This window comes from Pezoporus wallicus, unplaced genomic scaffold (assembly GCF_028554395.1).
Source record: "Pezoporus wallicus isolate ANWC-B61680 ecotype Strahan unplaced genomic scaffold, APGP_CSIRO_Pwel_v1 contig_7545, whole genome shotgun sequence".
In the NCBI taxonomy this organism is placed as follows: domain Eukaryota; kingdom Metazoa; phylum Chordata; class Aves; order Psittaciformes; family Psittacidae; genus Pezoporus; species Pezoporus wallicus.
In genome coordinates this window covers 1,266,514-1,281,749 of record NW_026642398.1, presented here as the reverse complement: position 1 = coordinate 1,281,749, position 15,236 = coordinate 1,266,514, and the positions used below count along the sequence as shown (strand labels likewise).

Here is a 15,236-nt window from a genome sequence, read left to right as displayed (position 1 = left end):
TCTCAAGGAGCTACCTGGTACCTGACTTCTTGGAGGGAGGGCTCCTCCTGTCCTTCTCTGCAACAGCTCCACTGCCAGCTTATCCCCACACTCATGTGGTCACTGTGGGGACTGAGACCCCGGCACAGCTCATCCTCAGCAACAAACCCCCAAAGCAGAGCCATGGCCAAGACCTTAGGGGCATCTCCGAAGGCCAGACAGATCTTCTCCCATGGAGATCTCAGTCCTCGTGATGGACAAGCCGCTTCTAAACAGCCCCAAGCAGTTTGCCTGCAACTCCAGTTAATAACACTGTATTTTGTCAACAAGTTAGGTCAGCAGCAATTCGCAGGCTTCACACTGGTTAACCTTTTTCCACCAGACAAGCCCAGGGATATTTTGACTCCCTGCCCTTGAGAAGTTTATTTGTGTAGGACCCATCCACTTACCAGCTTCCGGCAATGGAAAGATGCACAAGGACAGTAACTGCTTTCTAATAGCTGGGGAAAGGCTTCACGGTTGTGGCTCCTCGGCACTGGAGCTAGAAAAGCAAAGCACCTGCCAAAGCTGCCTGAGAGAGTCCAAGAGGCTTGTAATTAGCTTGGGAGAGAAATGAGGGTGAGTGCAACAGCGCAGCTATCACCCCTAAATAAAACAAGATCTTCTGCAGAGAACCTGATATTATTCTTGCTGGAGGCAAACACACAGACTGGGGTTATGGAGCTCCGAAAGAAGACTCAACAGAGAGGGCACACCACAGAAAGCCATCCCCACTTCCAGCCTTTTCCACATCCAGGGTGAAATAACCCAATACAAAACCAATCCAAGCATCCCCAGTGCCCTCCACTGCGCAGAACCACATCTCACCATCCAATGCTCCCAGTATGTTGAAGCACCAGCAGATACAAAGAGCAAGATCAATAAAATGGGCTACCTTAGCCTTTGCCTGACAAGGATTTGATGCCTTTCAGAAGAAGATCTCCCACATGTGGGATGCAACTTCCACCGCAGGACCACAGGATGCTGCATCTCACAGATGCTTCCGCTCCAGGTAGCCCAGAAACCTTCCCCGTGATTTGAAAGGTTTGGCCAAAAGGGATTTGCCTGAGGCTCCCTGGGCTCTCCTGGCAAATGATTTACAGATGCTGCCTCTGGCTGGCGCGCTCTTCACCCAGACAGAACAAGCATCTGGTAGGCCCATTATTTCAGAGGCATTAGTGCCTCGCGTGGAGGGTGTGTTCTGGAGAGCCTGGAGATTTATTGTCCAGATATAAAGCTCTGCCTGAGCTCTGTCCTAGGAGCACCGTAAGGGAAAAGCAAAGAGTTTCTTCATACGAGAGCTTGCTTATCACAACTGCAATTATTTGCACACAGGAGGGCAAAGGCACCCCAGGGTGACATAAGGAGGTGACACGGGGCTGGCTCCAGGGGGTGCTGCCAATGAGGAGGAATGGCCAACCCGGAAAGGGGCAGAGAAAGCTTGTGCCTTTTAACAGCAGTTGGGATATTTTCCCCGGTACATTCCTCTCCTTCCAGTAATCTTGTGGGAGCCTGGGAAGACGGGTTGTGAAACACCATTCCTCCTCCTTGGACAAAGCAGCCCTGGATGGGGGCAGGACCAGTGACCATCACATTGCGAATGCCAAGACACCCATAATTAAACTGGGTGGTGAGGAGAAAGCCTTTCCCACCATATACCTCCACCCTGAGCTGGCTGGTCCCTGCAGCACAGTGGACACTGGAGCAAAAGGTACAGCATGCTCAGTAGGATGCAATATTTAGCTCTTCTTGGGGTTTGGGTTGAGGTCATGCATTGCCATCACTTTGGGCTGTATTTGCTCATGGACAGAATGTTAAATCCCCCAGGCTTCAGAGTAAATCCCAGTTCAGAGCACTACAGGGTCATAGAATCATTAGGGGTGGAAGGGCCCCTCTGGTGAGGTGAAACTTGTACTTTAGTTTATGGCTGCTGCTCCTCATCCCATCACTGGGCGCCACTGAAAAGTCTGACGCCCTCCTCTTGGCACCCACCTTGGAGATATTGATCTACATTGATGAGATTCCCTCTCAGTCTGCTCTTCTCCAGACTAAACAGGCCCAGCTCCAGCAGTCCTTCCTCATCAGAGAGATGCTCCAGACCCCTGAGGATCCCTGTGCCCTCCACTGGACCCTCTCCAATAGCTCCTTGTCTTTCTTGTATTAAGGAGCCCAGAACGGTGCTCCAGACATGTCCTCACCATTAGGACCACCTCCCTCAACCTCCTGCCACACTCCTCCCAGTGCACCCCAGAACAGCCTTGTAGAGTATTATCTACCAATACTCCCAGGTCCTTCTCAACTGAAGAACTCTCTAGTAGGTCAGCCCCAGCCTGTGCTGGTACTTGGGGTTCCTCCTCCATACACTTGCCCTTGTTGAACCTCATTAGGTTTCTCTCTGCTCAATTCTCCAGTCTATCAAGGCCCAAGAAGGCCACTAGCTGGAATAAAAGCCCAGCGGGATGCATTGCTTCCTGGGTGGCTCCTCCAGGCCAAGCAGGACCTTGTCAGGAGTACCTGACATCTCCATCCATCCCACAGGGGGCAGGACATCAGCTTGCATCTCACGAGCAGCTCATGAAGACACTGGTTACAGCCATGTGCTGGGCTGCTGGTGGTGCACATCTATGCCCTCACCCACTCCTGGTTCAATTAAAGCCACCAAACATTTTGGCATGAAAACCCTGCACCAAGCACATCCTACACTGGGCTCACTAACATCGGCCAGATGTGGTGCTCCTGCAGGTGCCACAGTGGCCACAAGCATGCAGGTGGCTTTACAGGGGGGAAACTGATAAAACCCACCAAGTTATGGGTCATTTCCATCAAACCAAGTCTTTTGGGCTGAGGAAAACTGAACCAAGCTGATCCTGGAGGCTTTACTGGGCTTGGGTGAGGCCCTGGGGCTGTAATGGTTTTATTTAGGGCGTGCAATAACCTTTGGCTCCTATTGTATTTGCGTTTGCCAGAAAGACAGTTGGTCTGGCTGGATTAAAGCCGGCCGTAATTACATGCCAATGCCTCCTCTGTAGCGAGGAGGGGCAAAAGGGAGAAAGAAAACCACATGTGCATCCCCACACACAGCACTTTGTGTGGAGACAGCCCCTTGCCCTCCCAGGAATCCGGCTTTAGCACTTTGGGAAGTTACTGACAACACAGTGCAAAAAAGGAGGAGAGATGTGGAAATGGCTCCTGGTGTCAAAATGTGTTTCATAAGCAACCAGCCATATCCCCTGAAGGACTCCCTCTGCTTTGCCCAGCCACCAACCCAATGAGAGCCTTCCCCGCTTCCCCAAAGGAACGTGCACAATTCAAACCAGATGCTCCAAAACGCCTGGTTGAAGACATTCCCTTTCATCTGGTAATTGCTGCTTCCGAGGAAGGAGATCTTAAAGTCCTAAAACCCTCTTGGATGATCCAGTCACCTATTTTTGTCCCTTTGGGGCTTCCGAGTATCACTGGTTTGGGCATCTGAGCCATGCTGCTGCTCCTCATCCCCTCTGTAGAGCAGTTAATAGCTGGCCTCAGCCTCCTTGCACTCGCATCCCTGGGGCTGGTTTACCATCAGCCCCATGCAATCCCACTGCAAAGGGTGCCACGACACCACTGAGATGGGCACCGCTGCTCCACTATCGCTGGCTGGGCATGATGTAGGAAAGATAGCTTGAAGGGGTAGAAAAATAAGGTCCAAAAGGCAAAACTAAGATGTTATTTTCAGTAATAGCAGCAGTGACGCCTCCATCTGAAACCGCAGCAGAAGGAAATCCCCCTCCTCATACCCATAGCTGCTATGGGTATGCCCCCCTCAAAGGGTTCTGACTTATGCAAGGCTGAATTTAATTGAGGCCCATTTGCACTGAGGATTTCCTCCTGTCCTCTTCAGTCACTGCATTTCTAGCTTTGACAAATAAACAGCCAAGTCCTCAAACCTCAGGCTCTTTATTGCTTGTGGTTCCTTCCCCTTCATTTCTAAGAAATGAATAACAGGAGCAGAAGGTTGCAAAACACACACACTGGCCACCCCTGGCTTTAAATACAGCAGGAAATCAAATAAATGAGGCGAGAGGAATGAGGAAGATCGACTACAAGGAGAAAATGCCCAGCTGCACCCACCATAAGTGCTGGAAGCCATGGATGCTGATTTAGGCAGCGAGAAAACCCAATGCAAAGAGCAAAACCAGCAATATCACCGATGCAATGAACTCCTGTGCTGGGGCTGCAAAAGAGCCCACAGGCTGTTTGGAAAACACTAAGGATGAGAAGTGAATGCCCAATGTGATGTGTTAAACAACCAAGGCCTGGAGAAGAGGAGCTCAGGGTCAAAAATCACTTAATATGGCAAGATGTGATGGGATCTGCTGATTCCCTCCCAGTTATCTGCTGCTGATCCTCAGCACCGCATTAGCATCGCTCTCCCTGACAGCGGAGACAAGTGTTAGTGTGTTATACCAGCCAAGCAGCTTCACTGGAAACCATGACAGATGAGAATAATCCTGCTAATAACCGCAGGGCCCAGCTCCTCCTCAATGATGCCAATTTACATGTGGTTTAATAAGGGCATGGCACGACGGAAGGACACTGCAGGGGAATATCAAATCCTGCCTCAAATGGACACGCGCTGATGCAGTTGAGATTGGGCAGGGTGAAAAAAAACGTGAACAAATATAGGTTCTTAACGAAAGGAAAACTTGGAGGAAATAAGGAGCGGGTGAATGATGGCACCCAGAGTATATTTTTGGCACTATCCCTGGAGACATTCAGTGCCAGGTTGGATGTTGTTCTGGGCAACGTGATCTAGATGAAGATGTACCTACTTATTGAAAGAGTGTTGGACTAGATGAGCTTTGAAGGCCCCTTCCAACCCAAACTATTCCATGGTTCTGTGATTTCCTTCCATCAAAGGTATCAGCTGAGCTCTGCCTGTCAAGGAGAAGGTAGGGGTCCAAATTGGGATGGGCAAACCAGCACCAAGCCTCAAGCCCCCTTGGTAGGGTTTTAATCAAAAGATACTGCATCCTCGATGGTCCAACACAGCCAAAAGGGGATCAGTGGTAAAATACACATGTGTATGTTTTACTCGGATGAACTTAAGTGTTGTAAATCCAAGCAAAGGGCCTGGCACTGCCACGCACAGGAAACTCCTGCTTCAGAAGTCCAGGGCTGAGATTAGCACGAGATTAACGGGGCTGGAGTGTGAGTGGTTACACTGCTACCCAAGGGTGTCAAATGAAAGGAGAGGGAAGGGTGTTACTGAAGGCTGCATTAGGGATAAAACACCTCATCCTCTGCTATGCTAACATGGCTTTTGCATTGCAAATGCTAACAAAATTAGGTGATGGCTTCGAATCTGAGAACCTGTGTCAGCATGGAGGGTGGTCAGCACGTCCCTTCTGCAGGTTGGGACCATGCCTGGTGAGGATGTCAGAGGGAGCAGCATGGATTTTCCTCTGTCTGTGGGAGGACAAGCTGCAAACGGAGTCACTGGGGCTGTCTTCTCCACTGCAGGGATGGGGAAGCCTAGATGCCCTTACACCCATTCTCAACCAGGAGCACTGGGGTTATTTAGGTTGGCAGATCCAGGGCACTCGGTATAGCCTGCCAGAGAATAAACACCAGAGCAGGGAAAAAAGCCATCGGAGCTAAAAGCCAGTACACAAAGAACAAGGCCAAATGGGTACAAGTCATCCACAAATAAATTTAAGCTGGAAATGAGAGCAGTTTGCATCCGTGTGAGCAGCAAGGCTCTAGCAGCAGCTTTCCCGGAGGACTTGCCAGGGTCAAACGGCTCATTAGCTTTAAGAAGGAAGCTGGCAGGGGGGTTGCATTGCAGCTGCCTGTAACAGGAAGAGGGGGGGACCAGCCTTTAGACCAGCCAGAAATCAGTGGTGGCCTTGGGGTTTCATCATGATGTGAGCCTTTTGCCACAGCTTCCATCCCGCCTGTGCTGGTGGGGTACAGAGGGATGCAAACAGCATCTAGGAGAAAGGGAAACTGCACAGGGAGGGGAAATAAAGAGGCACAGCTCCATTTTTCCAGCTGACAGGAGCTTAAACACCGGCTGGGATTTGGGCTCAGGGCCCTCCATGAAATTCCACTTGGCTCATCTTAAGACAGCGGCTCTACTCCCCGAGCACCCTACGAGCATTTCAATAATAGCAGGAGGAATCAGACCTACTCGTCAAGCGTGTTGCTATTTGTGCAAGCGCTGTGTACCGGAGGGAAGCTTGAAGAACAAGTCCCCCTTTTTATAGCGCGCTGTATGCTGGCAGTGAGCCTGCAAATTAGGAGGAATTCAGGGAGAAGCAACAACAACAACAACAAAAAAGAAGCCTAAGGGGCTGGAGGGATTAATTTTGGAGGGGGAAAGAAAAATAGAGAGAGAGAACTAAGTGTGTGGTCCAGTGCGTGCGACTTGGGGCTGGGACTGCACCCATTGCTGTCCCATCCACAGCAAACCCATGCAGGTTTCCCCACCTGCCCTTTAGATGTGTTGTCTCCCACCTCAGGAAGCAGCTCTATCACGTCCATGCAAAAAAAGCAGCAGTTAAAGTAGATAGAAATAGTATTTAAAATGATAGAAAGTTAATTAAGAAGCTGCCAGAGCAAAGGAGAGCCCATGAACAAAATCAGTTTGAGCTGGGAGTGGCGACAAAGGGTGAATGGGGAGGAAATGCTCTCTGCCATGAGGTTTCTAGGTTGGTTTTACCCCAAACTGGCTCAGTTCATCCCCATCCTCTCTGAAAGTGCAAGCTCCCTGCCTGGATGCGGCCCTGCTATCAGCATCCCTATCACTGGGGCACTGAGAGGGGTAGGAGATGACCTGGATCATGAGTTTAATCACCAGCCTTCAGCCTGGCTGCGCTTGCACTGGTGGCAGGGCCCCAGAGAGGGGACTCTGGCAGGAGCCCAGCACTGTTCCTATAGGGAAAAGCTTGGCTGTCCCTGTCTCGGGGCACCCAGCCTCATGGGGATATCCCTGTGACCAGCAGGTTGCACCCCATGGGATGCATCCCCCCCATCACCCTGGGGAGCACCAGCGCAAGGACATCCAGAGCCTTTCAGGGTAGGGAATTAGGCATGCCATAAATTATCCTGCTTGTTTTCCAAACCCCGTTTTTCTGCCAGCCACACAATCAAGCAAGCTGTAATTTGCCACTGACGGGGTGTAGGAAAGGAGGGGACACAGTGGCTGGGACAAGCTTTCCCTTAAATGCCCCCTTAACGCCACCTTAAGAAATAATGAGCCGGGGGCAGCGGAGGTTACTGCTTTGGTATGAGAATTTTCATGAGCATGAGAAGGCAAAAAAAAGAGACCACACTGCTCCAAAGTGGCTTTTTTTTTCCCTTTAAAGAAAGCTTCAGGGGCTCTGGGAGAGCAAAGCTTGCTGCAGTTTGTTTTCTGTTGTGCCCACGTTACCAAGCACAGCCTGCAGAGGAATGCACAGCGAGGGGCACCCGGATGGGTAGTGCCCCTGGGTAAGCACTAATAGCCAGGTATGATGGGATGGTGAGGGGCACCAAGCCCAGTGCTCAACGAGCCAGCTTTCCAGTTTAACAGAAGGTTTGCTTCCAGTAGCGCTCCACTGCATAGAACCACAGACTGCTTTGGGTTGGAAAGGACCTTAAGATCATCCAGTTCCAATCCCCTGCCATGGGGGAACCTCACACTAAACCATGTCACCCAAGGCTCTGTCCAACCTGGCCTTGGACACCACCAGGGATGGAGCATTCACAGCTTCCCTGGGCAACCCATTCCAGTGCCTCAGCACCCTCACAGTAAAGAACTTCTGCCTTATATCCAATCTAAACTTCCCGTTTAAGTTTTAACCCGTTACCGCTTGTCCTATCACTACAGTCCCTAATGAAGAGTCCCTCCCCAGCATCCTTGTAGCCCCCTTCAGACACTGGAAGCTGCTCTGAGGTCTCCACGCAGCTTCTCTTCTCCAGGCTCAACAGCCCCAGTGTTCTCAGCCTATCTCCATACAGGAGGTGCTCCAGCCCCTGCCCACCCACTGACCACTGTGTTGCACACTGAGCTACTAAATAAAGATATTATCACATTAATATAAATCACAATCAATAATACACAAATCACATTAAAACAGCGATTCCAGAGGTTGGGATAATCAAGGCAATTCTGCCAGCGAGCAGCGCGGTACCCGGCAGCTCCCAAAGCCTTCTCCAGAGGAGTTCAAACCCTCAAATACTTGGAATTGCTCTTTGAGGGAATTTATTTTAAAGCCGCTTTAACGGCAGCTGGGAATTACCAGGGAGGCACTTTGTGATTTCCCAGCTGCTGACCCCGTTCACATGAAGGGGGCCCTGGGCGACCGCCCAGCTCTGGAATATGCGCTGGAGCCAGCGACTGCCTCGAGATGCACCCGCGTTTCCCCTTGCCCCATTTTGTGGGGGCAGCACGGAGCAGCTATGGAGAATGGCAGAAACAAGAGAAAATAGAATCATAGGATCAACGAGGTTGGAAAAGACCTTTAAGATCATCGAACCCAACCTTTACCCCAGCACTGCCAAGGCCACCACTAACCCATGGCACTGAGGCCTCATCTCCACAGTGTGTAAACACTTGCAGGGACGGTGACTCCAGCCCTGCCCTGGGCAGCCTGTTCCAATGCCTGAGCACCCTCTGGGGAAGGAATTGTTCCTCAGCTCCATCTAAACCTGCCCTGGTGCAGCTTGAGGCCGTTTCCTCTTGTCCCATCCCTTGTTCCTTGGGAGCAGAGCCCAGTCCCTCCTGGCTCCATCCTCCTCTCAGGCAGTTGTAGGGAGCCATCAGGTCCCCCCTGAGCCTTCTCTTCTCCAGACTGAACCCCCCAGGTCCCTCAGCCGTTCCCCATCACACTTGTGCTCCAGGCCCTGCATCAGCTCCATTGCCCTTCTCTGGCCCTGCTCCAGCACCTCAATGTCTCTCTTGTAGTGAGGGGCCCACAACTGACCTCCTACATCCAGCAATAAGGGCATGAGCCTGCTTAGCTGGGATGTGGTAAGGGTTATTTTTGAAGACCCTTTACCCATGAAGGCTAAAAACTGCACTCAACTGCACTGCTTCATACCTAGACCTAAAGTAGAGCTGGGAGCTCCAAAACACCAAGCCAATGTCCCAACTTGCTGGTGGCACATTGCTTTTTAAGCATTTTATTCTAAAAGGAAAGGTTATTGAGCAAAATCACTGATGACAAGCCAAGTAGCAATAGGACTGCGAGTGACAGGTCCTGCTTGAAGACTGGAAGATGTCACCAGCTCAGCTGTAGTTGTTCCTCTTGCAAAACCTTTGTGCTCCCCTGTCCATCCCATTGTCCTGAGAGGGTTATGGAGTCCTTCTCTGCTCTAAACCTACACGGGGACATCTTGTAGATTTAGAGCTGACTCAAACCCTGGAGATGGTAGACCTGGAAGAGATGGGATGGCTCTGGTGGTGGGTAGAGGCAGCCCCATGCTCAACTGCTACCAGATGCCAACCCACCTGCACCATGCAGCCAAGTCACCTGGAACACAGGGGGCCCCCAAAGCCACAGGCAAGTGTTGGGCTGATAGGCATCAACCTCCCCTCATCACCCACAGCCCTGCACTGGCTTTCTTCTCCTTGTTATGCTTGAAAGACACTTGTGGAAAAACACAGCAGAAAGGGTTTGAGTGGCAGGCTGGAGAAGGAAAACAACTTGGCAAGGAGCGGGCTGAAGGACACAGGCGTTCCCATTTCAGTGCTGAACTCCCAAGGGTGCTGCTCACAGGGTTTATTGACCAACTCAACAAGCTGGCCTTGCAAACCATGGCAGGGAGGGACACAGCTTTTGGTCAAGGTCTCAACGGTGGCACTTTATTAACTCTATAATCAACCGGTGACATAATCAACAGGGACTCAATGCACACAGTCAACAAGACCCTGCAATCACTGCATCTGCACTGTCACCCCAACATCACCCCAAAAAAGCCCTCAAGTAGTCTCTGCAGTACAAAGGGGACCAAAAAATAAAGGGAAAAACTAAAACTCAAAGTCCAGGCAGGTACAATCTGCTTAAAATAACAAAGGTGTGCGCCCTTGACTCAGTCAGTGCAGCAGACACAGAGGATTGAGTTGCTTGGCTCAGTATTAGAAGAAGAAAAAATCATTGCCATAATAAACCAAGAACAATTAGACACAGCCAGGTCAGGTTCATTAAGGGCGAAAGGCAACAGTTTGACTCCAAACCCAGCCTGAAAGGTTGCATTGATAGGATCTTCCCCAGCACAAGTCTGTGCGGGAACTTGTCATTCCCCCCCCCCCATTCCTTCTCCTTGCAACACGCCACATCGCCCCCAGCTCTCACGTTAAATATCTTATTAACTGCAGTGACGCAAGAGAGGAAATCTCCGAGAAGTATCAGAGAGGGAACACATTCAGCATCGATACGGCTGCAGAGATCTGCATGCGAAATGCATTCACCCCCTTCTTTCCCACCCCCCTTTCCTCTGACCACTTGATGCCATGGGAAACTGAAGCTGACATCCAAACAGAGAGAGACTCACAGTAAAAATATTAAGATGAAGAAAAGAGCCATAAAAACTTGCCTTCCAGGAAACCATTTGGATGCAGACCCTGCGCAGCTGCAGCCACCCTCCGTGTTGTGTTCAACCCCCTCCTGCTTTCCGGCTTGGAAATCAAGGCAGGGTGGGGAAGAAAAGGGGATAAAACCCCAGAGGATAAAGAGGAGAAGCGATATTGCAGCTGATGAGCCCGAGAGGCTGTTGGCAAAGTGGTCCAGCAATCATCAGAAATTCAGACGGTCACGTGAGGAGCCCGTCTGCAGCTCCCGCTCAGGCTCAGCACTTCCCGAACTGCACACGCAGCAGTTCTCCCGCCCCACTCCCACCCGTTTTCCAGCCCCGTGTTCCACCTAAACCCCTCCATCAGGCTTTAAGCACCGCAAGGTGACTGAGGGCTTCCTGCCAAAGATGCTCCAGCCACAAAGGTGGATTCATGCCATGCAAGCGCAGATAAAGCACTGCTTACGCTGCAAAGCCACCCTTCTCTTTTAGGCTTTCCACCTATATCCTAGCAGGCAGTGGGGTTTTCTCCATCAGGATGTGCACAGTGGCCATCACCTCACCACGGGGCTGATGGGGGTCGCACTGATGTGGAGGAGCACCCAGAGAACACGCTGTACCTGCTCCCGGGACCAGCCTGTCCCTGGGCAACCCTAGGCATGCCCAAAACTGGCCCCTGAGCTGCCCTGGTTGCATCAGAGCAGGCAGGTGAGCCCAGACACCTCCAGGGCGAGGTGGCAGCTGCCTTTTTTCTTTATTTATTTAATTTTAGGGGCTTATTTGCTTTAGTTTTCACCTGGGATGTTGCTCGCACCCAAAGGATGCTCATTCCTCTCCCATCCTTCATTGCCTTATGGCGCAGCAGCTCCCAGGGACCTACCAGGACCAAGCAAAGATCCCTCTGCAAATGCTGCTCTATACAACCTCACCATCCCGTTCCCTAAAATCTTTTGGACAATGAAAATGGATGCTTTTTCTCTGCTTGCACCCATTCTTGAGATAAATTCGCATCAGAAATTAAGACACTCAAAGGCTTCACGCTGCCTCGTCTTCACCACCCGGCCGGAGATGCATTGCATTGCAGTAAAGTCAGGCAGATACAGTGGGACTAAAAAAAGAGTGTGTTTTTCTTTTTTTAAAGCCGGATTGCCTTTCACGGCATCTATATTTATAGGTAGAGCTGTTGAAATCTTAAGGGCTCCTTGCCACAGGAATCCGGTCACGTCTCGTGTTCACAAAGTGGCGTAACTGGGCAAAAAATGAGCATTTAACGGAGCAATGGGAGCTGCATCCCTCCTTTAGTTTTGGGTACAGTCAGAGGGGGGAAAGAGAAGACATAAAATGCACAGGGGAGATGTGCGTGTCCCCACCATGTGCCATGATCTGTGGTTTCCAGGTCTGGAGCACAGCGAACATGGGATTTCACACCCACCTCTGGACTGGCACTTTCCTTCTCAGTCACTGATCAAACAAGAAAACCCAAACCCCCCTTTTTTTGGTGTTTATTTTTGCTTTCTGTTTGTCTGTCAGTGGCACACTCAAACCTTCCCCTGCATTTTGTTTAATGGTTCAAAAAACCCCAATGGGGTTCAGCTCTGGAGCGGTCAAACTTGCTCTCCCCGTCCGAAGCCGCTTTGGAACGCCATCCACCAACATGCTGCAGCACACAATGCCCAGAAACCACACAGCCTCAGCCCAAAAGCTTGCAGTTTCCTTACACAACAGCACGCTACGCTGCTAAAACCCCCTCTTTCATTGTAATTTGTGCTATAAAAACCCGTTGCGCCATGTCCAACGATGTGCTACCACCCCGCTGAGCGCATCTGGATGCTCAATTCTGTATTTCTTTATGGCAACCTATGCCTATTCCAGTCAAAAACCCAAACTGTAATTAAAGTTATTGATAGGAGCCAATGTTTACTGTTTGCTATTTTAATATCAAGTGCTGCTGGATTTCAAGCCACTGATTTCCATTGCTTGCAGGGGATGATTAAGCTGGAAACGTGCCTAAACGCCAGGGTGTTTTTTTTGACATTTCTAAAGGCACTTCTGCCGTCAAATCCAAGAGGCTGATCCCAGTGGATGCTTCTCATCAGGGACCACCTCAAATGGAAGCCAGTGAGTGATTTTTGAGCACACACAGAAATAAAACTAAACCAATCATAATGAAAGCTTTCAGCAGTGCCAATGGGACGAAGGTTGGTAGCGCTCCAGTGACATGACTATTTTCAGCCTCATGAAAGTTTAAGTATTGCCCTCCCAAAGGAATGGATTTCAGGTTGGAGCTTTTACTAGGTTAAAAGTCTCTTCCTTCACTTGCCCACGTGTCAGATTTGGCAGCCCCTACTAGCATCTGATGTCCCCCACAGAGGCTATGATGGGAACTGTGCTGCAACACAGCAACAGCCAGCGCCTGGGTGGTTAACTCTGAAGCCTAGTGACAACACACTATGAAGTTCCTGGATGTATGTAAGTATTGGTGGGTGTACAAAGCTCCCAGCTTTAAATACACCTGCAGCATTTTCAGTATACACTACTAGCAATGATATGACCAAACAATCAGCAACCATTATAACCACGGAATTCAAATCCAGCTCACAACAGGGTAGGGAGACGCGTGAGATTTAGCATGCAAACAAGTCACCAGCCCCATTTATCCACACTACTCATTTTCCACTGCTTCCAATAAATACACAACTTCATTAAGGCCTAATCCAGTTGCTGATCCTCCTTTAGCAAGGAGGATGTATGTACAGAAAAACAACTCAGCAGCCCCAGCCGCTCCGTTTACATTTCACCTCCTTTGAGCAGAAGGATGAAGCCGTAACCGAATTAACTGGAAACTGGCAGCAGCACAAACTTGCCAGATTCCAGCTAATTGCTCGGATTAGTAATTCCAGTCGCATGCAAAATCCACCTTACCTACGGCAGAGGAAGGCAGTGCATGGGGTGTCCTGCTCTGTGACCCGCCTGCTTTCACAACGGGGCCCACCAGCCTCCCGAAAACCCCTTAAATCTCATTAGCACAACGGAAACACGCTCAAATATGGCACAGGAGAGGCCGTCACTGCTGCAACTGCAGCGAGAGCAGCCCCATGCGTTTAACGCCGTTTCCCTGCAAAGAGGTGGGAAACGTCCATTGGGATGGCGCGACCGGACAGCAGGGAATATTCTGCGCTTCCCCCCCCCCCCCTACCCCGGGCCCCTTGAAACGCTGAGAGCGTGCTGAGGCCGCCCGGAGAATGGAAGTGCCCATGATGCGCACCCTGCAGCACACCCAGAGCGCATCGCAATGGGACACGGGGCTCTTCAGGGTGCTCCGGTGCTGTCCTGTAATGAGGGGGGCGAACGCAGCATCGCACGTGGTCTCCCCACCGGGGCTACCGCAGCATGGTCCCCGTCAACCCCCGCCCCGCTGCACCGCGCAGTGCCCTTCCTGAGCCTCGCACGGCTCTACCTGGTGTCCCCCCCCCTCCGACTGGTACCGGGGTAACCGCGCCCCGCGCACGGGGGGCACCGCATCGCGCACCCGAGCGCGGCCTCCCCCTGCACGCCGCGATCGCCCTGCTCCCGGCCTCCCCGGCGGAGGGAGAAAGGAAGGAAGGAAGGAAGGAAGGAAGGAAGGAAAGGAGGGCTCGCCCCGCAGCCGTGCGGCCCCACGCTTCGCTCCGCGCATGGCTCCCTCCCGCCCGCATTGTTGCGCGGGCGGCCCCACACGCCGCCGCCTCGCCGCCCGTCCCGCGCACTGACCTGCTCGCCGGCTCCGGCCGTGCCGCCCCGTTCCGCGCTGTCCCGTTCCCGTTCCGAGCCCTCCCGTCCCGTTCGGTTCCGTCCCGCTCCGCGCCCCGCACATGCAGCTGCTGCAGCCCCGCGCGCGCCCCCTGCCCGCCCCGGCCCCGCCCCCTCGATCCGGCCGCGGCGTCACGTGGTACGGCGGAGCCAATAGGGAGGGGAGGGAAGAGACGGCCGGGCCGGTGAAGGGGCGGGGCTAAAGGAGGGAGGGGCGTGGAGAGAGGGGCGGAGCTGTGCGGTGGGCGGGGCTAGAGACGGGTCTTGCCCATATTTGGGGTTGGGCGGGGCCAGGTGAGGGGGCGCAGGGAGGCGGGGGCGTGAGGTGAGCGGGAGGGAAGGGAGGAGGAGGAGGACGGAGAAGATGATGAAAAAGATGATGAAGAGGATGATGAAGACGAAGAGGAGGAAGAAGAAGGTGATGATGAAGACCAAGAAGATGATGAAGAAGGAAAGAGGGGGAAGGAGAAGAGGAAGAGAAGAGGGAGGAAGAAGAATAAGAGAAGGAGGAAATGGGAGGAGGAAGAAGAAAAGCAGGATGAAGAGGAAGAAGATGATGATGAACAAGAAGATGATGAAGGAGAAGATGATGATGCCCATGGCAGGGGGGGTTGGAACTAGATGATCTTTGAATCCTTTCCAACCCTAACTATTCTATGATTCTGTGATTCTCTGATGCAGAAGAACAAGAATATGATGAAGAAGATGATGATGACAAGGAGTAAGATGAAGAAGACAAAGAGGAAGGTGAGGAAGGAGGCCTAGAGGCTATGGCAGAGCAGGCTGGCTGCACAAACCTTGGTGCAGTGGAACCCCGTTTCCCCGTGCTGGCCAGGCTGAGTGCAGGGAGTAGCTGCTCATTCCTATGGCTCTATAAAGGATGTATTTAACAT

At 51.8% G+C, this 15,236-nt stretch overlaps 1 protein-coding gene across 2 annotated transcripts in view; it reads right to left on the bottom strand.

Moving 5' to 3' along the window:
* Positions 1–14,407, bottom strand: part of PTP4A3 (protein tyrosine phosphatase 4A3) — a 44,725-nt gene extending 30,318 nt beyond the window's left edge. The window contains exon 1 of one of the 2 annotated variants that reach the window (XM_057429760.1): positions 14,305–14,407. The gene's annotated coding sequence lies outside the window, so the exon portion shown is untranslated. Of the gene's footprint in view, positions 1–913; positions 1,212–14,304 lie in introns of those variants that run through there. The other variant, XM_057429761.1, reaches the window with a different exon arrangement.
* Positions 14,408–15,236: the final 829 nt, after the last annotated feature.